This window comes from Halichoerus grypus, chromosome 4 (genome assembly GCF_964656455.1).
Source record: "Halichoerus grypus chromosome 4, mHalGry1.hap1.1, whole genome shotgun sequence".
NCBI lineage: Eukaryota > Metazoa > Chordata > Mammalia > Carnivora > Phocidae > Halichoerus > Halichoerus grypus.
In genome coordinates this window covers 148,731,877-148,754,928 of record NC_135715.1, presented here as the reverse complement: position 1 = coordinate 148,754,928, position 23,052 = coordinate 148,731,877, and the positions used below count along the sequence as shown (strand labels likewise).

Sequence of the window (23,052 nt, the reverse complement as noted above, 5' to 3'; positions counted from 1 at the left end):
CTGCATATTCTCATCGTGGAGGATTTTCTTTTGTGTTTTCATTTCCTTGTTACCTGGACAGGTCTATCATCCCCATTTGCTTTTTTTTTCCTTAAGCCTGATGGCAAATCCCGTATTGTCCATTAAGCTGCTTTACTGCAGCCCACACGGATTGTCCCCTTTTCTGAACTGCTATTTCTATATACTACATTATGAGGATTAGAGTTCCATTATTTTCTAACAGTTTTTCTAAGTATTATATCCTTCAACAATTATTTAATATTTTTGACAGCAGAAACTAAGTTGTGTATTTTTTGTCATGTCCTCTATAGCATCTCTGGACCCCAAAACTCACAGTGAATGCTCTGTAAATACTTAATGGTAATAAATATAATCCTGCCCTGTTGTCACTCATCTCCCTTATTCATGTAACTTTTCAGGGGTGGAGGCATGACATTGTAATTAGGGATCCTTCTGTGTTTGTATCATTCTCTGCTTCTGTGACTGCTTTTACCACACTACATTTTAATGGTCTATTTGCCCACTTGCTGTAATCACTATATCGTATCCTTCTTGTGGGCAGGAGCCAAGTCTTATTTGTTCTTTAGCACTTTGAAGAGTTGCTCTTCTCCTTAGTGCCCTAGGCTGGTTCATGTACTCCTTGTAACTCCTTTATCATCTTGTACATCTTCTATCACAACACTTTATCATAAATACCAGCTTAGTATCTGTATAAACCAATACGGTGTAACCCAATGGTTCTCAACCAAGAGTAATTTTGACTCCTGGAGGACATTTGGCAATGTCTGGAGACATTCTTGGTTGTCATAAGTGAGGAGCTATTGGCATGTAGTAGGTAGAGACCAGGGATGCTGCTAAACATCCTTTAATGCACAGGACAGAGCCTTCCCCACCAACAAAGAATTTTCTGGCCCCAAATGTCAGCAGTGACAAGGTTCAGAAGCCCTGATGTAACCTTGGCGTTACAAGCACTATGTTCACGGATGTATTGCTCAGCACGATTACTGCCAGTAACAGTGACGCAAGAACACTTGTATAATTGAAAGATGAAGGCTAAGCAAGTCAGTTAGTCCTGAAAAATAACACACCATGCCTATTTCATCCCTCCATCCCTCCATCCATCTATCCGTTCATTGATTCAGAGGTATTTATGATCATCCCTATGTGTCAGGCATGGCACCATGTAATAGGTACACACGGGAGACAAGGGACACTCAAGGTTCTTGTATATAGTAATAAATGCAGATAAACACAAAGGCAATTTTGCAATATTATATGTACCCTGATAATAGAGGTACTGTGTTTTATGAAGGCCAGAGCCAAAGAAGGTCATCTAATCCAAATTTAAGGGTCAAGAAAAGCTATTTTCTAGCCAAGATTTGCAGAACGAGTAAGAGTTAACAGGAAGGAAAGGTAGAGAAAAAAAAAAACAACACAAAAATGGCCAGAGGCTAAACACAACATTCCATACTTCCAGAATTATGAGCAATTAGGAATGGCTGAAGCACAGAGTGCAACAAGGTCCCCAAAAGTGATGAGTCTAGAATAATAAATATGAGTCACGTTAAGAAGTTTGAAGGCTTTGACATTTTTGAAGAGTACTGATAGGTATTTTATAAAATGCTCCTAAATACCTAAATTGGTATTTATCTGATGTTTTTCTTGTAATTAGATTGAGGTTGTAGGGTGGAAGGAAGGAAGGAAGGAAGGAAGGAAAGGAGGGAGAGTGGGAGGGAGGGAGAGAGGGAGGGAGGGAGGGAAACCAGAGAGGTAAAATGCCATTTTTCATCATATCATAGCAAAGGTACATACTATCAATGTGACTTACCTTGGTCACCTTATGAGACAGTGCTTGCCAAGCTTCTCTACTGCAAAGCTATGCTTTGTTTCCCTTTCTGCATACTGTACACTTTGGAAAGAAGTCACTGTACATGACCCACACTTAAGAAGTGACAGTTATACTCGGTTTCTTTGAGGGCAGAGTATATACATAAATTATTTGGAATTCTTCTGCACTGGAGATTTCTATTCTTTCTCATCTTAAAAATCTATTCAATCATGTATTTATATCAGTAGGGATTCATGAATATTTATTTAATACAGTGGCTTATAATCTAATACCACTTTATTTATTTTCTTGCTCAAATTGTTTCAGCTTTGGCCACTGGTAGTTCTTTCAACTGGCTTCTGAGTCCCTTTGGCGTAACTCCATCGTTGTGGGTTGGGTTTTTTTTTTCTTTTTTCTTTTTTTAAGCACTTGTTTTCTGACACCACAAGCTGCTACAGGCTCATCTCTATATTTCCTGCCCTCCTGCTAGAATAAGCCATTTCTCCAAAGATCCTGGTTTCCTTTACTAAAGGATGGTATTAGAAACCAAGATCTAGGCACTAGGTGTGCTAATTGCTACTGGGGTATCATTGCTTCTAGGCCCTCTCAGGTGACAGAGCAAAGAAATACATGTGTGTATTATATTTATTTCTGTATATACACATATCTATAAATATTTTATAGGTAACTATCTTTATATTAAGTTAAATGTGAGTTTGTGCTAATGTCTCCAATTCTAATCCATTACCACGTGGATAATTTTACCCTGTTTCACTTGTTTATCTGAAATCTCCCATTCTAAAAGTAATAAACCGGGCTCACACCATCTACCATCCATTTACTTAATTTTTCAAATCTAGTATACATGTGTAAGAGTATCAGAATTGTTAATCCATATCCCCATGAGGATCAACCTTATCAACTAGACTGTAATTCTTATGTACTGTTTCTTTTGCCTTTAAGTCTTGCAGATTCCACTCATTACCAAAGTTACTTACAACTTTTTATCCTTACCCCATTCAGTGAGGTTGTTTCATATAGTTTCAATATGGCTAGATTGTTTGGGTATGTTCTATATTCCATTCTAGGATCCCCTAATCTCCCAATGATTTTTTTAAACTTGCATAAAGATTCACTCTGTGCAGGGGCGCCTGGGTGGCTCAGTCATTAGGCATCTGCCTTTGGCTCAGGTCATGATCCCAGGGTCCTGGGATCAATCCTGCATCGGGCTCCCTGCTCAGTGGGAAGCCTGCTTCTCCCTCTCCCACTCCCCCTGCTTGTGTTCCCTCTCTCATTGTGTCTCTGTCAAATAAATAAATAAAATCTTAAAAAAAAAAAAAGGATTCACTCTGTGCTATAAAGTTATATGGATTTTGAAAAATGGACAGTATCACGTGTACACTGTGACAGTGTCATACACAATAGTTTTACTGCCCTAAAAATCTTCTGTGCTACATCTATTCATTTGCCTTCTTCTTGCCATCTGATCTCCTGGCCACCACTGATCTCTTTACTGTCTCTACGTTTTGTCTTTTCCAGAACATCACATACCTGGCCATCAAGTTCGTCTATAATCTGGCTTCTTTACTTAGCAATATTCATTTAAGATTGATCCATATCTTTCTGTGGCTTGATAGCTCATTTCTTTTTATTGCTGAACAACGTTCCATTGTATGAATGTACCACAATTTATCCACTCACCTATTGAAGGACATCTTGCTTGCTTCCTGTTTTTGGCAATTAGGAATAAAGTTGCTATAAACATTCATGTGGAGATTGCTGTGGAGACATAAAGTTTAATATCAGTTTGGTAAATACCTAGAAGCACAATTGCTGAATAGTATGATAAAATTATGTCTGGGTTTGCAAGAAACACCCAAACTGTCTCTGAAAGGGGTTGTACTATTTTGCATTCCAACCAGCAACGGATGAGTTTCTGTTGCTTTGCATCCTAACACATGTGAATGTGTTTTGCAAATATCTACCCCCAATCAATGTTTTTTTCCTTAACAATGGTTTTTACATATAGAACTTCTTAATTTGAATAAAAGTCCAATTTATCAATTTTTTTTCTTTTTGGATCATATTTTTGAGGTTTTGGTATTAATTTATATTTTTTATATCAGTTTACTAAAAACATGTTCTAAATTTTATTACTTATTGAGATTTTCCTTGTGACCTAAGAATCTATTCTAGAAACATTCGATTTGTTTATGAAAAGAGTTAGCACATTCTCCTGGTTTTCCTCTTACCCGTCTGACCTTTCTTAATCCTCTTCTAGACGCTGGGGCTCAATCCTAGGCATACTTATCTTTGCATTTTACTTTTCACCTTTATCCATTCTGATAAGCCCTCAAAGCCTTTCATATGTTTGCTTTCAAATTCATTTCTCTAGTGAAGATATTTCGTCATTTTCGGTCTTGTATATCCAGCTGTTTACTTACATTATCACACGCATAACCTACAAACATCTCTGATTATCCACATTCAATACTGAATTTTTGATATCCATTTACTGCTACCACCCCTACTCCACTTCGTTGCTCAGGCCAGAAATCTTGGTATTGTCCTCCACTTTCTTCCCCCTTCTGAACTCTGTCTGACTTGAAATCCCTCAGTAAATCCTTCTACTTTAATCCATTCTCTTCTCTTATTCTTTACTTCTACTACCCAGTCCAAGTTGCCCCGCTTTCTCTTGGAATAGCAATATGTTTCCTGGTTTCCCTGCTTCCATTTTCACTCTCCTCTACCATTTTCCATAGATAACCTCAACTTTATAACCCCCTTCTTATTTCAGTCAGCATATAATTCATATCCTTTACATGTTCTATCAGGCTTTACCGGTAACTACTTATCTGAAGCCACTTTTCCTCTTTATTCATTACATTCTAGTGCCCTCTAAATTCCCAGTTGGCCTCCAGCTCTTTCTCTGAAGTGTTTATACACATCGTTTGGTTTATCTTGAATGTTCTTTTGGCCACTGTTTAGTTGGCCTGATTCTAATTAATCTTTAGGACACAGTTTATTGCAATATTTTGGGAGGAAAACTTCCCTGACCTATCAATATAAAACATCTCTCTTTTAGGTCCATTCACACTACTCTGGCATTTTCCTGGATATTTGCTTCTATGCTTCCAAAGGTGGATTTTCACATTCAATTACACACAAAAAAATTCAGGTGAAAAGGTGCACATTTTCTTTTAGAGATTTCCATCTTACACTTTGAAGATGGTACCCTCACCTTATTATCAGCTTATCTATTTTAACTAAGAGTGAGGGCTTCTTAGTATTACAGAATGAAATTCTTTCCCCTTTTTGCTATAACTTGGTTAAAATTTTGATCACTGAAAATAATAGATGCTTTTGGGAGTATTATTCAAGGTGACATTTGTGTACTAAAATATTAAGATAAAATTTTCAATCAGGGGACACAGTGAACTTTTTGTCAGGGATTTTATATATTAAATTTAATGCTTAAAAACAAAATATTGTTTTGACTTGACAGAGTTATATCACCAAAAGCAAAAGGAAGTAATTACTTTCGTAGCTTTCAGATTGATCTACAGTTAACAGATTTTAATAATAAGAACATCTTTATGCATCCAGTGGTCAGCCTAATGAGTCTTATTCTTCTGATTTCAACTTTGTGATCATTGTTTTCTCCCTTACTTCTATACGAGAAGAAAGACTATGCCCAATGTAGCAGCCAGAAAATGGGGTATAGCTTGAAGCCTGAGTGACCACAGCTCATCATATCCATAAAATTCAAGTCTCCTGATTTAGTGATAAATTTTATCCTACTTCTTCTACCTCACACTCATGTTTTGGGTCCAGTTTCCTAGAGCATCTGTTTGCACTACGAATTTGATTGGGTGATCTGTTGTCAACTTCAACTACACAAGATGAAGATCAATTCCCCTCACATTTTTTCCTGACTTTTTCCTACTCGTATAACATCTGACTAACTGGATAAAAAGGTATCATTTTGCTGATAGCTCAGGTGAGGACATAAAGTGATTTTCAGTGTGACTCCCTTTTGATTGTCATATACTTTGTAATATCCTGCTGCTTCTTCATTTAGTTCCCGTATACCTCCTACCTCTGTCATCCTCAGCACTGTCCTGGATGTCATTTCTTCTAGAACAATTTCTGAAATGGTCATTTCACAAAAGATTCTTATAATACTTGTCTCACCCCCGGAGCGTCTGCCCTAGCAATCTACCTTTGTTTCTACTGCCACAGGTGTTCTAGTGCAGGTTATTTTGAACATACCACACCCACTCCTAGCTTCAGGAAGTTTATTTCTGTCTCTCTATTTCACTATAGATGCTTGATCTAGGTCCTTATTCTATACATCAAACCCTTCTACTAAATAAGCATTCCTCTCCTTTTCTTTCTTTTTAAAAGTCCAAACAATTTTCTGAACTTCTTCCCAGGAAGCCTAATGTCATTTTTTCATTCCCATCTTTGATTTTTTTTTTCCTTCTCTTAAAGTAATGTCACATACCTAGAATTATTTTCCTTTAAAGACTACCAAAGTTTCTGACTTTCTCTCCTTTCCCTTTCCCCTTAAATAGTGTCTAACATGATTTCACTTACTTCAAAACATCTTTCTGGATTGATCATAAAGGAGTTAATAATTTTGCTTACTTTATTATGGGCAAGAACTTTTTATAAGGCTATTTCTCCCATCTTTTCCCATTTATTTATATTTACCATTTATTCTTAAAATGTGTTATACTTTATTTTGATATAATGTACTTTTATTGTTCTCTTTCATATGATGGCCACATATTTTTACTGTCCTTATCCTGTAAATATGTATCAGTAAGACTGTTCAGTTTTAAGCAACTTTAAATTAAGTCTCAAATGAAAAAGGAGTAATTTTTAGAAACAACAACACATCTGGAAAATCAGAACTGGGATACTGGCAGATACCAAGGGATAGGACAGCAGAAGACACAGCTACCATCATAACCCAATACATGTTTGGTCAGAATAATCGGACAGCCACAGGAGGATCTGGCAAGTGGACTCTCCCTGACTCCACTGAATTGTTTCTAGACTTTGCCCAAATCTTCACCTTACCACTAAGACTCCTAGTATAAGCACCAATTACCTGAGCATACGTTGTATATAATTGAGTATAACTTCAGTTGCACGGGGTTAAATAGAGACACTATGTGACTCCTTGGCTTTCTGTTTTGGAATTCAAAACATATTCCTCCCAATTTGGAAGAATGTTCAAATATTGGTGGTTAAAAATCCAGACATATATCCATTACAATAGCTTTCTATATTTTTGTCACTATTTTAGATTGTAGCCTAAGGAATAGGAAACACATTTGCATTATTTTTATATGCTGTCATCCTGGTTTCTAGGCATGATTTTATGTTTTTGAACAATGCTAAGAACGTGACTCTTGCTTCAGTACGGATGCCTTCTTTTGCAAGGCATTCAGTACGGATGCCTTCTTTTACAAGTGGTCAGAATCTACATTTCCTCTGTGATTTAGCATTTAACAGTGTTACATGTGCTAAAATAATGAAGTAAGTCTGCCTTTTTAAACATATCATGTGTATGCTGATTTGAAGCATTTGGCTTCAAATATTTGTCTTACCTTTGGTGTCTGATTAGAAGTTCAAAATGAAATGTGTGAGTTTATGTCTTGTATATTAACTTAATTATCCAGTTTTAATGTGCAATCTGTTAGATTTTATTGGCAGGGTATATCACAACTTTTAATGAGTCACATCGTGTACCAAGTCACACTTTAAAAAGAAAGAAACCACATAATTAAATCAGGTTTTGTCCACTTAAACACATTGGACTGATTAGACACTTTGGTTTAATTTTCTGGGAAAAGATTGGAAGTTTTAAATTGTATTAGTTATTTACATTGTGCTTTTTATTCATTTAAAGTACAAATCCATTTGGGCTACGGAAAAGGAATTTAGCATGTCTTTGTTTTTCAGCAAAATAAATAAAAGCTTGCATCAGATGGAAATTGAGTGCATATATATGTGTATGTGCACTTCTAAAATATTGGGATTATTGCATCCTCAACTATTTAATTCAAAATGTTGTATGTATATTTACATGGTCATTACATTCTCAAAGGAACCCTGGCCAGAAAGAGATCCAGAATCACACTTTAGTGACTTATTTTATATTTGTTTCTTACTACTTAATAAAGCAAATTTTAACAAAGTATCAAGTCAACCAGTTATTAGAAAATATTTTGTATTTGTATATAAACATATAAAGTACTATATAATATTACTGTATTCATTAATCTTCTTTAAATTTATTTGGTGAAAGATGAAGTAAAAACGGAATCACCATCTTAACACATGTATAAACTAGATATATACATCCAGTAGAAATATCTTGATAAGTTATAAACTGAATAAATTCTCAATTTACATGTAATGGGTTAAAATGCTAATAATGAAGTGTCAACTTAAGAGGGTGTGGATTCTGTAGATTTCACAATGTAAATAGAAAATAAAAAATGGAGGAGATATTCTTCAGTATTCAAACATTATTGGCCTAATTAAGCAAAATAGTCATTAACATTATTGACAAACAACTGAAATTTCGGTATACACCTTTGTTACACCTATACCAACCAACACTCGCACTGGAACTGCACTTAGAAAACTTAATTGTTGAATATTTTAGCAGCACACCACTGCTTGTATATTTAAGAGCTGAGTTCAACAGGAGGGACGCTGTGATGGAGAGCAGGACTGCCAGTTCCACATTTATGTGGTCCAGTCTGTTTTGCTGTTATGAGATGATCTTCCAGCTACAGACTATTGGCTGACATGTTTCCCCCTGATCACATAAGGAGATATTAACCAAAATTCTTCATCTTCCCTAGAAAAAATAACACAGAATGTGTGTCTTATTGATACAATTACCTTTTTATTCCAAAATCACTGCTCTAAAATTAAACTCATTGTTTCCTTTTTAAGCCTTTGTGTATATCAAATGTAACTGTTCTTTATGCCTAATTTATATATCTATATAAATAGATATATATTGATATAAAGATGATTCACATATTTTAAAAGCTGTCTCTTCCCCAGTTCTGTTGGCCATTATTGACTGATAAGTTTTTACATATATGACTATTGACTGTCTTCTTTACTGAATTATTGTGACTGTGTTTGCTATTGAGATACAAATTCCAGTGAAATATTATTGTGTTTTTTTCCCCTCCAGATCATCTTTAGGTTCTCCAGCTAGCTATGGATTATGAGAGTTGGGAAAATATTAAAAAGAAAAAAATCCCCAAACTACACACATAAACACACACACACACACACACACACACACACACACACACACACACACACACTGAATGGTATTTGTTAACTCTGTTACCGAAAAATCACAATTGTTTACAGGAATGATTTGTGACTCACTCAGTATAGTAAAATATTTACTTTTAACAAGTGAAACACAACCTGTAATACGTAGAAATCCAGGGTGAATATACTTCCATTGAGAATCGTTTGAAGTAGGGCCAGTCAGAGACAGCAGTGGCAGACTAGAGAGTGTGCTGGGGGGCAGTGAGGGTCCGGCTGTGTGTTGGTAGAGTTCCGATGGTCTTAGTGACAGTGGCAGCAGTGGGCATCCATCTGGAAAATGGTCAAATCCTGCATCATCTGTGACTTGGCTCCTGCTCTGGCCTTGTATTCCAGGCTTGCTGTCAATTGTCTCAGTTTCCCTATGCCATTCTCACTTTCCTGTTTAGGTTAACTGGAGTCAGGGTGTGTTGTCTGTTTATTTTAGATTAACTGATAATGACATTTTCACTTTTAAATAATTGATATCCTGTACCAGATGGGAGGTTTCTCTCCTATGGGCCACTATTACTCAGTCTTTCATGATTTTATTCAAATAATTCTTATTTTGTCATATAAGAAATCATTTTTAAAAATCAACCAATGGAGTCTTTCATTGGATGTGAAGATGAGTTTGGATTCTATACCTGTGAGGGATAAAAAAGTTTAGGGGGTGTGTGGACAATGAAACACCTTGACAATATTTGGTTCTCTAAATAAGAGGTTTTTTTTTTCAAGAAGTACTAAAAATATATTAAGTATCCTAAAAGAAGGAGTGGTCAGAATCTACATGTTGACCACTACTAGGATTAGTTATGCAATAAAGAATATTTTTAACCATTAGGACAGCTTGCAATTTTTATTTTTAATATATCTTGACCATTTTATTTCCTCCTTTTAAAAGATGGATGGTTATACCTGAAACTAATATTATACTGTATTTAACTAGCTTGAATTTAAATAAAAACTTAAAAAAATAAAAGATGGATGGCATTGGAAACTAAGTATTTGTTATAAACAAATATTTCCTGAGATAAGAGACTTGAATACCATTACATATAAAGTTTAATGAGCATTTATACAACTTCAACAACTACATTAGAGTTAGTATTCTTCTTTAACTATGTTCAAGTAATTGATCTTTTTAACTAGTATGTTAGACATTTTATTCCAATTAGTCATCTAGTTTAAACAACTGCAAGTCTTCTATAAGATAGTTATTCATAATGGGAGCCTGATGAGCTGGAATATCAGAATTTGCCAGGATTAGTTGTACACGTTAACTCTATCTTCATCTAATAAATAAGGGAGAGCATTTGAGCTCTTAACAGAGAGAGGCTAACGACCAGATGAGGTTTCTATTTTCAGATCAGCAATTTTCAAGTTGGGGAAAAAAAGGATTGCAAAAGATCTAATCATATTCTTCAATATTAAACATATCTCCTGCAAATAGTGAAAGTACTGTACTTGCCAAAAATTCATAATTCAAAGTGGGGATTTCCACTTGAATAGAATTAAATTAAACAAATATTTGATAGGTGTTCTCCCCAGGTAGGAGGAGCAAAGAACATGGATGAGAGAGAAAGCCTGAACTGGTAATATAATAGAGGGAAGACAATCCCAGAGGAAAAGAAATAATAGCTGTGCTTTAGTTGTCCCAGGAATGGTAGTGAGTGGGGTCTGCAGGTAAGTCTGGATTGGAGGTTTTATTTAACCTAAGCCTTGATGGGATTAGAAAATAATTGACCCTTTAACACTTTATAGTGCATATTATGGGTTGGTATGATTCTATGCTCTATGTGTATGGTCATTTAATGCTTATACTAATCCTATGAGGTTGGTCCTATTAGAAAACTTGTTTAGAGGTTCTAGCAGAGGAGTGCAGCTTCTCATGTACACTTGACCCAAGAACCATCCTCTCCTATCAGGGAAGGCCGTCCTCTCCCACCGAGTGCACATGTTCTAGAGGGACGCACACAGAGCCGTGAGGGAAGAAGGGGACATCCACCCAGCCATCCACATCAGGTGAATCAACCCTGGCAATCAATGGAGGGGGGCAGATATTGCAGCCAGATCACCCTCACATTCCATGTTGATCTCATTAGAATTACCAGTATACAAATGAAGAAATTAAGGTAACAAAAGATTAAGAAACTTGCCCAAGGACAGACAGCTTGTAACAGCTAGCCATGTCGACTGAATCCAGCACTAGCGCTTTTCATTCCACATTTTATTCTCAGATCACTTGCTCTGCCCACAGCTCTGCTAAGGTGGGCTTTACAGGTCATATTTCTTAATCACAAGATGCTGCCTCCCTTCCATGATTTCAGGGAGCAAATATTCTGTGCAAATATTAAAATATTTTGTGTGAATGATCAAGCTGAGCCAGTGAGTTTGAGTTAAGAAAAACAGTCCAGTGAGTGGTAGAGATTAAAGCTCAACTGTCATGATCTGGAGAAGAATCTGAAGGGGCCATGATGGCTATGGCTAGAAAATAAAAATGGGCTCAGGAATCTGATGGACAGAGAAAGAGTTCAGAGAGGACAGTAGACCCATGGGAGAGCTAGTGACATCATGAAAGAGAGAGAGAATGGTTTATCCCATTCCAGGTAACATGTATTCTTATTATACAAGAGAGAAGTTGAGTGGTGTCTGTTTCTTTTTGGATTTTGTCATTGATTATGTCATTTGGGACTCATTGAGAATTTCAAACAAAAGGGTGAAATGATCAGGCAGATGAAATAGTATAAGTAAGACAGTAGAGGATGTAATATATTGAAAAGGGAGAAATAAAGAACAAGATATTCATTATAGAAGCCTGTGGCTATAGTTGAGGTAAAAGTATAGTGTCATTAAGAATGCATCAGAAAAGTATAAAGAAAAACCTGAATTCTTTCATATGCTAATTTATTTATTCACTCATTTACACATTTGTTTCTGTACTTCTTTATCAACATACATTTACTATTATAATCATTTCTGGGAACACCAAGATGAACAACTCAGTCCTTGCCCTCAAGAAGCTCATCATCTAGTGAAGATGTGTAGAACAGATTATTCATAGGAGCAACATACCCAAACTAAGATGATACTCATTATTTTGAATAACAGATGTAGAATCTAGTTTTTGGAAGTGGTTGGCAGTGGAAAAGCACACATTTTGGAGGTAATATAGAGCATGATGATGAAAACGTAGTGAGAAAGAATAGCATGGAGGACATTAGGAGGAGGAAGGGAAAAATGAAGGAGGGGAAATCAGAGGGGGAGACAAACCATGGGAGAGACTATGGACTCTGAGAAACAAACTGAAGGTTTTAGAGGGGAGGGGGTGGGGGGATGGGTTAGCCCGGTGATGGGTATTAAGGAGGGCACGTTCTGCATGGAGCACTGGGTGTTACACGCAAACAGTGAATCATGGAACACTACATCAAAAACAAATGACGTACTGTATGGTGACTAACATAACAACAACAACAAAAAATGTAGTGAGAATACATTTTACTGTAGCTGTGATGTTAGCTTAGGTTTCCCAAGTAAAGTAAGCTCCACAAACCAAAAGCACATTCAAGCGTGTAATGTGAAAAACAAATCAAAATAAAACAAGGTGTCACTGGTAGTGGATTTCAGTAAGATGAAGGCCAGGCAAAATTCTAGAGCTGGCTAAAGACCAGCTACACCACTGACAGTGTGCTTGCGTATAGCTGACCAAAGGACATGGTGGTTGTCCCAGGCTGTTAAAGGTAGTAAAAAGGTATGGATGATAGATTTCACAAGATGCAGATATTCAGAAGAATTGAAATAAAAATATTTTAAATTCAGGGTCATGATTATCTAAAATAAAAATTTTGAAGAAAATGGAAATGTCATAAATTTAGGGCATGATGATGTTGTTTATATAACAGGTTGCATGAACTTTCTACCTGTATCTTGATTAAGATAATCATGTCTGATACCTATAGCTTTATGAGTACTAATATGATTAGATTTTAATGTTTATTTATGGCTTCTAAAAACCATATGGGGAGTATCTTTTTAAAGGTCATCCTTTGAATTTTTAAAGCTCTAAAACTTTCAATATTGCTTTAGGGCTTTCTCCACATTTGTCATCTAAATCTTACCTGCACATCCATTCAGAATTCCCCTGCACATCCATTTGTCATTTATATATATATATGTACATGATACCAATTTGATTAATGATCTTCTCATTCTTATTCTGCAGCTTAATGAACAAAATAAGATGATGACAAGGCTCTTGAGGTAAGCATGAGACATGCTAATTACATTTTTTTTAAGGCCAGTGGAACATTTTCAGTCACAGAACTTTCTGGTATTCTAAATGTCTACTATTTTTAATGCTTAATTTTTCAGTGTTTCAACGGTGATGATGGTGAAATAATGATAATTACTGCAGTTTTTTTTGTTGACCCAGACTCTGACATTAAATCTATGTATGCCCAGCCTCTTAGAGGGAATGTGAGCGGAGCATTTATTATCAAGTAAGCAAGGTCATTATTTGAAAAACTAAATAATGTGTAATTAGATTGTCTATTTTTCTCATTGCTAGATTTAATTTTGTCAAGAAATCATATTCATGTTTGGTAGTTTTTGACAACAGTCTTGATTATAATATAGTCTCGAAGAATTTTGTATCTGAACAGAGTTTTCAACAGCTTATTAGCTCTCTTCGACAGAAAACTTATGAGGTCAGTAGAATTATCTGTCATTTTATGGTGAGCTTATTAGAAAATATTCTCCAAAGAAGCATTACCCTCAAAGTAGCACTGTTATTTTAATATTCATTTTGATAGTAATAGCAGAATCTGTGTTTAATATTATATCCTCAGGCATCCTGTACTTAATACATCTCATTCCCTGACACATTTTTCATTTAATTGCCATAATAATGCAAATGGAAAACAATAAAGACTAAGAGATAAATATATGACCTTCAACATTACGTATGAGTCCATAAAGAAAATTAGGAAAGGGAGCTTATGAAAATACAGTCAATCTGAATCATTTTAGCTAGAAATTATTCATATGCAGTTATTTAACTCATTTTATATTGCCTCAAAATATATGGAAAGGTAATTATTTTTAAAATCTGCATTACATAAATTAGTATGAAATAATTGATAATATTATGAAAGACGTACTGAAAAACCTTTGTACTGTATGATAAATTTTCAAATTTATCCTGCTCCTTGCCTTTCTTATACAATCATTAACATGAGCAGGGGCTAGTTGGTTTGGCCTCCCAATTTTTTTTTCCAAGTATCATCCACTCTGAAAATGTATGTATGACATATATGTGATACTTTTTTTCAGTATGATGAAGAATACCTATATTTATACATGTATATATTCATCCTAGATTTCAAAGGTGTATCCATTTTTATTTTACACAAAGTCTAATACTATAATATAATATATCTGTATGTGTAGGATCACTTATGTAATATACAATCTGACCAATGTCTTTACTACTGCTAAACAAATTCAAGTGAATAAATCTTTTTCTTTTAATGTAACTTTTCCCTATCAAAAAACATTTGGAAAACCCATCTATTTTCTTGCCTGAAAGTTAAGTTCCAATGTTCTCAGTAGAGAACTACATATACCCTTTCTCTACAAGTAATACAATTATTTTTCTAGTTTTCTAACATTTACAATTTTTCATTACTGGAACCCTCCCCCTTTTTTTAAATACTGAACTCTTGCTGAGAACAGTTCAGGCCTGAGTCCTTGGAAGACTCCTACCAAGAGGTGCCATTGGAAAAGTGCACATTTCTTGGACAACCTCTGGCCTAGAATTCACTGGGCCAGAAAGCATTACACAGGGAAAGAAAGAATGGTTATCTATGTACTGAAAGTCTCATTAAAATTAAAATCTGAAAAAAAAACCCAAGTAATTCATGATCTTCATTGTAATTTAGAGTCATATCTTACTGTCTGTTATCATTTGTCTTCTACTTCAATATTTTTGCAATGTCTGAAGGAAAACAGTTTTGAACCAAATTACCTGGATGTTATTTTCCATTGTTGTTATGGGTGGGTAGGCAGATAATTATCAGAGGTCACTGTATTTGATTTATAAAGTGCAGGGAGAATGCTTAGACTGCTTTTCTCATATTGTTGTTGTGAGAATTCAATGAGCTAATGCATGTTAAAGTGTTCTGAACAAGGGGTGAAACATGTAAAGTATTATTTTAATAACTTCTGAATTCAGCAGCAGTACCTTTCTATAAATCATCTGAGATAATTGCTGCTAAGTATATAATGTAATAGTGGGAAATGGACATGGTTAATAGCATAGAAATTACACAGAAATACAAAAAAAAGTGATAAAACAGCCCATTATTAACAAGTAGTAGACTTGTTGCCTCAAACAAGTAATGAAAGTAAGTCTATATTTAAAGGAAGTTGAATAAATTTAAATTGGTCAGTGGACAACAGGAGGAGTTTAGAAAATTTTATATCTGATTTTGGAAATAAGAAAAAATAAACATAAATATGTGACCTTACCTAAAATTAAGTCTTGTTACATAATCAAAGTAGTAATTATAATTTTAACTAGAACAGCATAGACTCTTTTTTTCCTTTTTCATCTAACCATTGCTACATCTTCTAATATACTGGGATTGTTGAGCAACTATGTATCTATGATAAGTTAATACAAGGCAAGTATTCTATTTTCCAAACTGTGTGATTTTTTTTAAAAAAATTTGATATAGAAAAAAAGAGGAATTATTTTTGCCTTTATATAAATGCATACTCATAGCCGTCATAAAATTTCATTAATATACTTCCGATAATATAGAGACTGCTCCCTCACAAAAAGTAACAACCTTGATAACATCCATTCAGTTAATGAATCAATAGTTATTGGTCATTTATTTTGAATCATCCTCATCATTAACTGTGCTTAACCCCATGGTTTCATGAATGACTGTGTAAAATAAAGTATAAGTCATAGTTCTTTTCCTCAATATGAAATTTGGATTTTAAGCATATCTAGATTTAGAAGAACCAGTTCAAGACTTATGCTAACAATGGCACAGGATGTTCTTGGTTTGATGCTTATTCTCTGTTGCACACCCAAAAGCAAAGACAGATAAATAAAACCTGAACACAATCTAAAAGACATACCAGCCTCAAAAACAAGCTAGGTATCTCTGTGAGCCAGTAATAGAACCAGAAACGCAAAGGAGTAAGTGAGGCTGAAGGGCTTGGGTCTGGAAGCCAGCAGAAGTATATCCATGGTTTAGCCCCTTTGGGATAACGGGTATTAAAATATTTAACAAAACAAGAGAATTGGTAGTGATCAAAACCAGGCACACTGCTTTGTAGCTTAGGTATAAGGTAGCCAGCAGTATCCTACTTATAAAATAAGGCTGCAAAAACATGCTAGTCATTTGTTTTTGTTTAAGATTTTATTTTTAAGTAATCTCTATACCCAACATGGGGCTCGAACCCACAATCCCTCGCATGCTCTACTGACTGAGCAAGCCAGGAGCCCCAACATGCTAGTCATTTTATTTTCTGCCTGGGATTCGGTTGGCTAGTGTGATAGATTGGGAAGGGAGCATTCAGTCCTGAGTCCATAACTTGAGCCAAGCGCCACCCTGAAGACTGAATCCACAATACCTCTAATATCCCCATGGGGCAGACAGGGCAGGAACCCATAAAGCATAATCATTAGACCTGGTTGAGAACTACAGTGCCCCACGGATAATTAGAGACAACTAGGAAAAAATACTCACTATGCAAAAAGAAATGTAGAGTGAGGGTGGGAAAGAAAACAAAATACAATTTATTTCCACTGAAAAATCGAACTACCTTTTTTATATGTTAATCAAAATATACATGAAACTACAGACAAAAATATCAAGATTGAAGAGCCACATGATGAGTAATTAAAGCATGCTGAACTTGCAGTGTTCGGGAGGAGAATAAAAATAATGATTACTTTAGGCCTTGACAGAAAAATTTATAGTTAAGAATGTATGTCAAAAACATAAAAGCAACTATAGAAAGAATGGCTTCCAAATATCACAGGGGAAAAGGAAAATATAGAAAACTATTATCAGTTCAATAGTAGACAAGAAAGTAGAAAAAATAGTTAAAAGAAGAGGGTGATAAACAAATTATAAAATAAGGTTAAGATAATTAAGCTACATATATCAGTAATCACTTGAGTATAACTGTGTTTCACACACGTATAAAGTTAGAAATAAGTGGATTTGAAAAAACTAAATCCTATAATATGCTTCTTACAAACCACACATGTAAAACAAAATCATACAAAAATACATAATTAAAGGAATAGAAAATAGATACCAGTTATCTAATAACCAAAGAGAATTGGTGGTTAAGTATGGAGTTTGGAAATAGATACACATATATATGGTAATTTGATATATAATAATAATAATATAACGAAGATGATGATAATGATTGATGATGATGGTAGTGGTGAATGTCATTGTGTGCATATCACGTGCCAGGCTTGATAAATGCTTTATATACTTTAGCTGATTTAGTTCTTATGACAACCATAAGGACTTTAGAAGCTTCTATAAATTATTATGGTGCTTTAGCTGGTTATCAAAGGACACCTTTGTTTTTAGATCTTTTGTATTTAAAATGCAAAAAGAAAACTTGACAGCCTGTAGAAAACTGGTCTGTGAATATGAACAGAAAATATATGCATGAGAGGAAAGTCAAGAAGCTGATAAACCTATGAAAAGGAATCCATTTCTCCACTAATCAAAACAACAACTTACTGCTTCATGCTCATCAGTTTGGCAAGAAATATAAAGTCTGAAAATACAACAGTTGGCAAGGATGGAAAGAAACATAAACTTTTATACAATGTTGACAGAGAATAAATTGGTACCACTGCTCTGGAAAGGTTACAGACTAAACTTACCTTATACCCTACCAAGCAATTCCACTTCCAAGAATAACCTCTAGAGAAATGCTTCCCACACACTAATAGGGAAACACAAAATATTTCTCACAAATCACTGCTTTCATTTGGAAATTATTAGAATTAATTTGATGTAGATAAATCTCAAATGCATAATATTGATATGGGAAAAGAATTATGTAAAGATACATAAAGTTGAATGCCATTCATGGAAGTATAAAAAATATGTAAATTAATGCCAAGTATTGTTTTAGAATCCCTATGTATTAAAAGTATAAAATCATGAATTGCAATAATGAAACAGAAATTCAAGTTAGTGAATTCTTCTGTGGAAAGAAGGAGGAGAGAGAATCTAAGAGAGTTGTGCAGAGAGCTTCAATCTATCTGTAATGCTTCACTTTAAAAAAAAATGAAGCAAAGATGTGAAAACATTAAATTATGCTAAAGCTGAGCAATGGTTACATAGATATTTGTTATATCGTTCTGCATATCATATTTCCCATTTGGAGTATTTTACAAAACCTTACATAGTATTGTGGTATAAAAATAATACTTTCAAATATATAATGAATCTAACAACATGATTTATTAAATATAATAAAGAGGCTCAAAATATAATTTATAATACTTTCATAATTCCTACTTTATACATATGCTCAAATGCATTTCCTTTCTTCCAAATGTCTCAGTATTCTTTGTGATTAGCATATTTCATAGCATATGGTTAGAATTCAATATATGTTTGCAGAGTAAAACAATGACTAAATATTAAAATTTCTCCATATACAGAGTGTATAACTGATCACCAGAAAGACTGCAGTGGGTAAAAAGAAACACCAATACAGAAACTTGGGATGTATTGATAAAACATTATGCATGAAAAGATTTTACTTTTTGGGGGCTTTTCTTAGATATAATGTATTCTAAATGTCATTGGAAATGTTTACATATTTTAAAAGTGTGACAAATTATTTTAGATTGAATTTAAGATGATTACTATAAATATAATTAATTTTAAAAGATATGTTGGAGAGCAATCTTAACACATATGTTTTTCAAAAGTTAGCTCAATAATCTGTGGCTCTTTTACTACAAGCTATAAGCAAATGAGAAACTGTTTAATTCCACCTAATAAGTGAGCTCATTAGGAATTAACACAGCTGCTGTTTATAAATATAAATCCAATAGAGAAGTTTTGAGAGCATAATTCAACCAAAACGATAACTTAAATCATATTAACTATGCAATATAAATAACCTTAAAATTCCAAATTTTACCAAAATTAGGGCATTTTCATATTATGACAGTACCTGGGGAAACAGCTAAATAAGATAAGTTCTAATTATTGCTGTGATTTATATATAATAAGTCTTCTTCTCCTTCCTTCTCATTTTAGCCTGGAAAGGAATCTATTTTACTTTCGCCATAATTTAATGTTATCATTATGGTCCTTTGACTTATAGTTGACCTGAAGCTGAAGCAGGAATTTTACTGTGAGCAAAAGGGTCAGGTATCATAAAGGGGAATGTAGTTGTTTTTAGCACACAGTCAGCTTATGTGCTGAAGAGTCAGAGATGCTGCTCTTGTTTAGGTATGGATGGATTGTAGGAGGATGGAGATGATGGCTGACATTACCCACAGGGATCCAAAAACGGTATAATAGGAAGGGACTGGGAAAAGACATTGACTGTAATTTTCATCATTTGTAAGAAAACACAATTAGACCATGACTAATTTCAAAATGGATTTAAAGTGACTCACAGTACTAAATTATATAAATGACAGGAGCTGACAAAATGGCAACCTGGCAAGTCTATTGGTTTTTTTTCCCCTCAGACTAAACCTGGACTGCCCCACAACTGAGGAGAAAGCATGTGCATCCGAGGAATAAGAGACTGCAGGAAACCCCTTGGGGTGCAGAAGGTATGTGGTCTGGGAGCTCAAGTCAGGGGAGTCCTGGGTGCCACAATTCACAAATAGGGTAGGGAAAGCTTTTTAAGCATGCTCTTGTCTCTCCACAGCATAGTCCTGGGCAGGTTATAGTCTTTCAATAAACAACATGAAACTAAATAAATAAATACATGCCAATGTACTTACAAATACATAAAAAAAAATAAAAATTAAAAAGTGACAATCCAGTACCACAAGAACTGGAGGGTTACTAATGTTTAAAAGAAGCAAAATAAATTTCTTCAAAAAATAGGTTATATTGATAATACAGATTAGGTAAAAGTAATTACAAAGAATGAAAACTACGTGGTAAAAGACCATCTTACTTCCAAAGAGAATTGAATTATAGCAGAACTTGTGGGAAGGGCCATTTTTATTTTTAAAATTAAGAGTGCATTTTCATTGCCAAGTTCCTTGGGCAGGTTTTCAGTGTATTGCAACATAAAAAGTGGAAGAGCTGGTTTTGACATAATTTTTTTTTAAGATATGCCATTACTATTTTATCACCTTGTTGTTCATAAACACCCACAAATATTTGAAATCCTCTCCCCCGGCTTCCCCTTTTTTTGGTAAGGAGTATATCCTAGTGAACATTTTAGGATGAATTACAGCAAAATATCCCAAAATGATAGCATTAGTTCATCTTTCAGAGGGATTTAAACTTTGATAAATTCTTTCAAAACTTACGATTTAATTTTCATTTCATTCACACTAAATTGTTCTTTCTGCTAATAATTAGCCAACTGTTTAATTTGCTTTTTATACTGAGTCTTGGTTTTTTATAACAAATCAAACCACCAACATACAAATGGACACTAGCTTTGTCTACTTGATATAGGGTATTAATCTAAAATAGTTTGTAAATTATTCAGATATTATAAAAGCAAGGGTGGTTATTCATGCACTACGGCATTTAATAAGGGGATTTTATCTGCCAGAACCTTCTGAGTTTGGGTCTTAAAGTCATATGATACAGGCTTTGTTGATGCCTTAATAGCACAGGATCTATTTTAAGACTGTACATGCTAGAACACAGAATCTATTTGTAGAATCAAGGCAAGATCAATGAGCATAGTGAAGAGCTTATTCTAATTTGAGCTATTTTCTTGATGAGAGAGAGAGGTTAGACAGAGTAGTGGCATAACCATGTCTAAAATCTGCATGCTTCTTATGAAAAATATTAAATCGAGTGACTCATTTTTTTGAGAAAGAAGCCTAATATGATATTAAGGTGATATTCAACATGTAAAAATATTTATAACCTAGGGGGATAAGGTCTTATTTTCATGAAAAGAAATTAGAGTACATTTTGAGATTATCTTAAATGTTTCTAGAATAAATAGTTTAGGACAACTGAATTTGCTTTTCAGGAAAAGATTAAAAAAAAAAAACAATTATAATGGCAAGAATTGCCTGATTTGGCTTTTTCAGTCTAAGGAGATTATGCATTTTATAGTAGATGCAATACAGGAATCCCAGAACTACAACACTTTCAGAGAGATATTCCAAAAACTATCAATTTGAGTAAAATATTTCATCTAATCACAAAATGCAGCAGTTTTCATTGTAAGCTAGAGGCTTTCCAAACAGAATGCTGGTCCTGGAAACTGAATCCAAAGACTCTCTTTGAAATCTGTTACGATAGAATTTGTTTTAATTATTTTGAATTGCTTACAAAAATTCTAACGATTATTTTTAAATCCCCATATTCAGTTTCATAATATTTTCTTTTCTTCCTGATATTTAAACTTTATTTCACAAAGGTTTAAGCAAGATGAAATTTAGGGAAACATGGATACATTTGGGAATTGTGTCATGTGGAAGTATCTAATTCAACACTATCAAATTTACTATAGGTAAATTTGAGTTCTTCAGTTAATTTACTAAAGAATGCTGTCTCCTCCAAAGTAAAAGAGGAATCAGTGCCCAGGTAACAGAAATATACTGTATACTGTCTAAATCTCTGTCTGAGTTGACTGCTTCTAGATGATTTACACCATGTGACATAAACTTGCCTTGTTAGAAAGACAGATGTGTGAGAAGAATTTGTTAGTTTTATCAAGAGACTTCACATATTTCAACTACGGCCGGTAGAAGATGATGGTGTCTCCAGGACAACCTCTGTTTTAGGCAAAGATGATATGAAGAATATTTTACATAAGATCCGGTCGACTATGAAAGCCTACACTGAGCTATGAGTTTGTAAACCAGTCATTTGTGTGAGCTAGGTAAACAGTGCCCTGTAGTGAGACACTGGCTTGCTTTCTTGAATCAACTACTGGAAGTTTTAAAACTAATATATTTTTGAGAGACTATTCTAGAGATAGCCTATCAGTTCTCTTCATGAGTTTTCCTTTCAAGGCAGTTAGTAGGAGTTAACCCTGACCTGCATAGATTCCAAGATATAAAGGAGATGATGTGGGACATTTAAGGTAATCTAGACTCCACAAGTAAGACTGCCAGGAACTACAGTATGTTTGCAGTTTTGAAGAAGAGACATCTATGTTCTCCAGCCACAGTGCTTCAGCTCTAGGTGTAGGAAACTTTAATAACATACTTTAACCACTACAGAGAGCTCAGTTGCTTGCTCCATTTCTGTTGTGAGTCAAGGATACAACTTAGCAATGTTTCTACAGTTTCTGACTTGGAGTGGGAGGGACAAATAATTTTGAAAGTATACTGTCCTCCCTGGAACCCTCTATGGACTGTATCTTTTGAAATAGCTACTTCAAAATTTGTTTGGCTACTTTTCCATGTCCTATGGGTCCTGCACTAAATAATCCTTCTTCAAGAGGGGATGAACCCAGACACGCCTATCCTCCACTTTACCCCATGCATTAGAACATGTGGGAATTAAGGTGAGACCTGAGATCAGCAGATTACAGAGCAAATCACTACCCTTGCTTCTAATCTACAGGCACAAAGACCCTTCCCTCTGTATTTGTATTTCACCTCACCAGAATTTCTAGAGCCCAAGAGCTGG

At 34.6% G+C, this 23,052-nt stretch overlaps 1 long non-coding RNA gene across 1 annotated transcript in view; it reads right to left on the bottom strand.

Annotated features, from left to right (window-relative positions):
- Positions 1–3,535: 3,535 nt before the first annotated feature.
- The window catches only part of LOC118553054 (uncharacterized), a 62,738-nt gene continuing 43,221 nt past the window's right edge, over positions 3,536–23,052 (bottom strand). The window contains exon 4 of the long non-coding RNA XR_013446779.1: positions 3,536–3,607. This is a non-coding gene — a long non-coding RNA (uncharacterized LOC118553054). The remainder of the gene's footprint in view (positions 3,608–23,052) is intronic.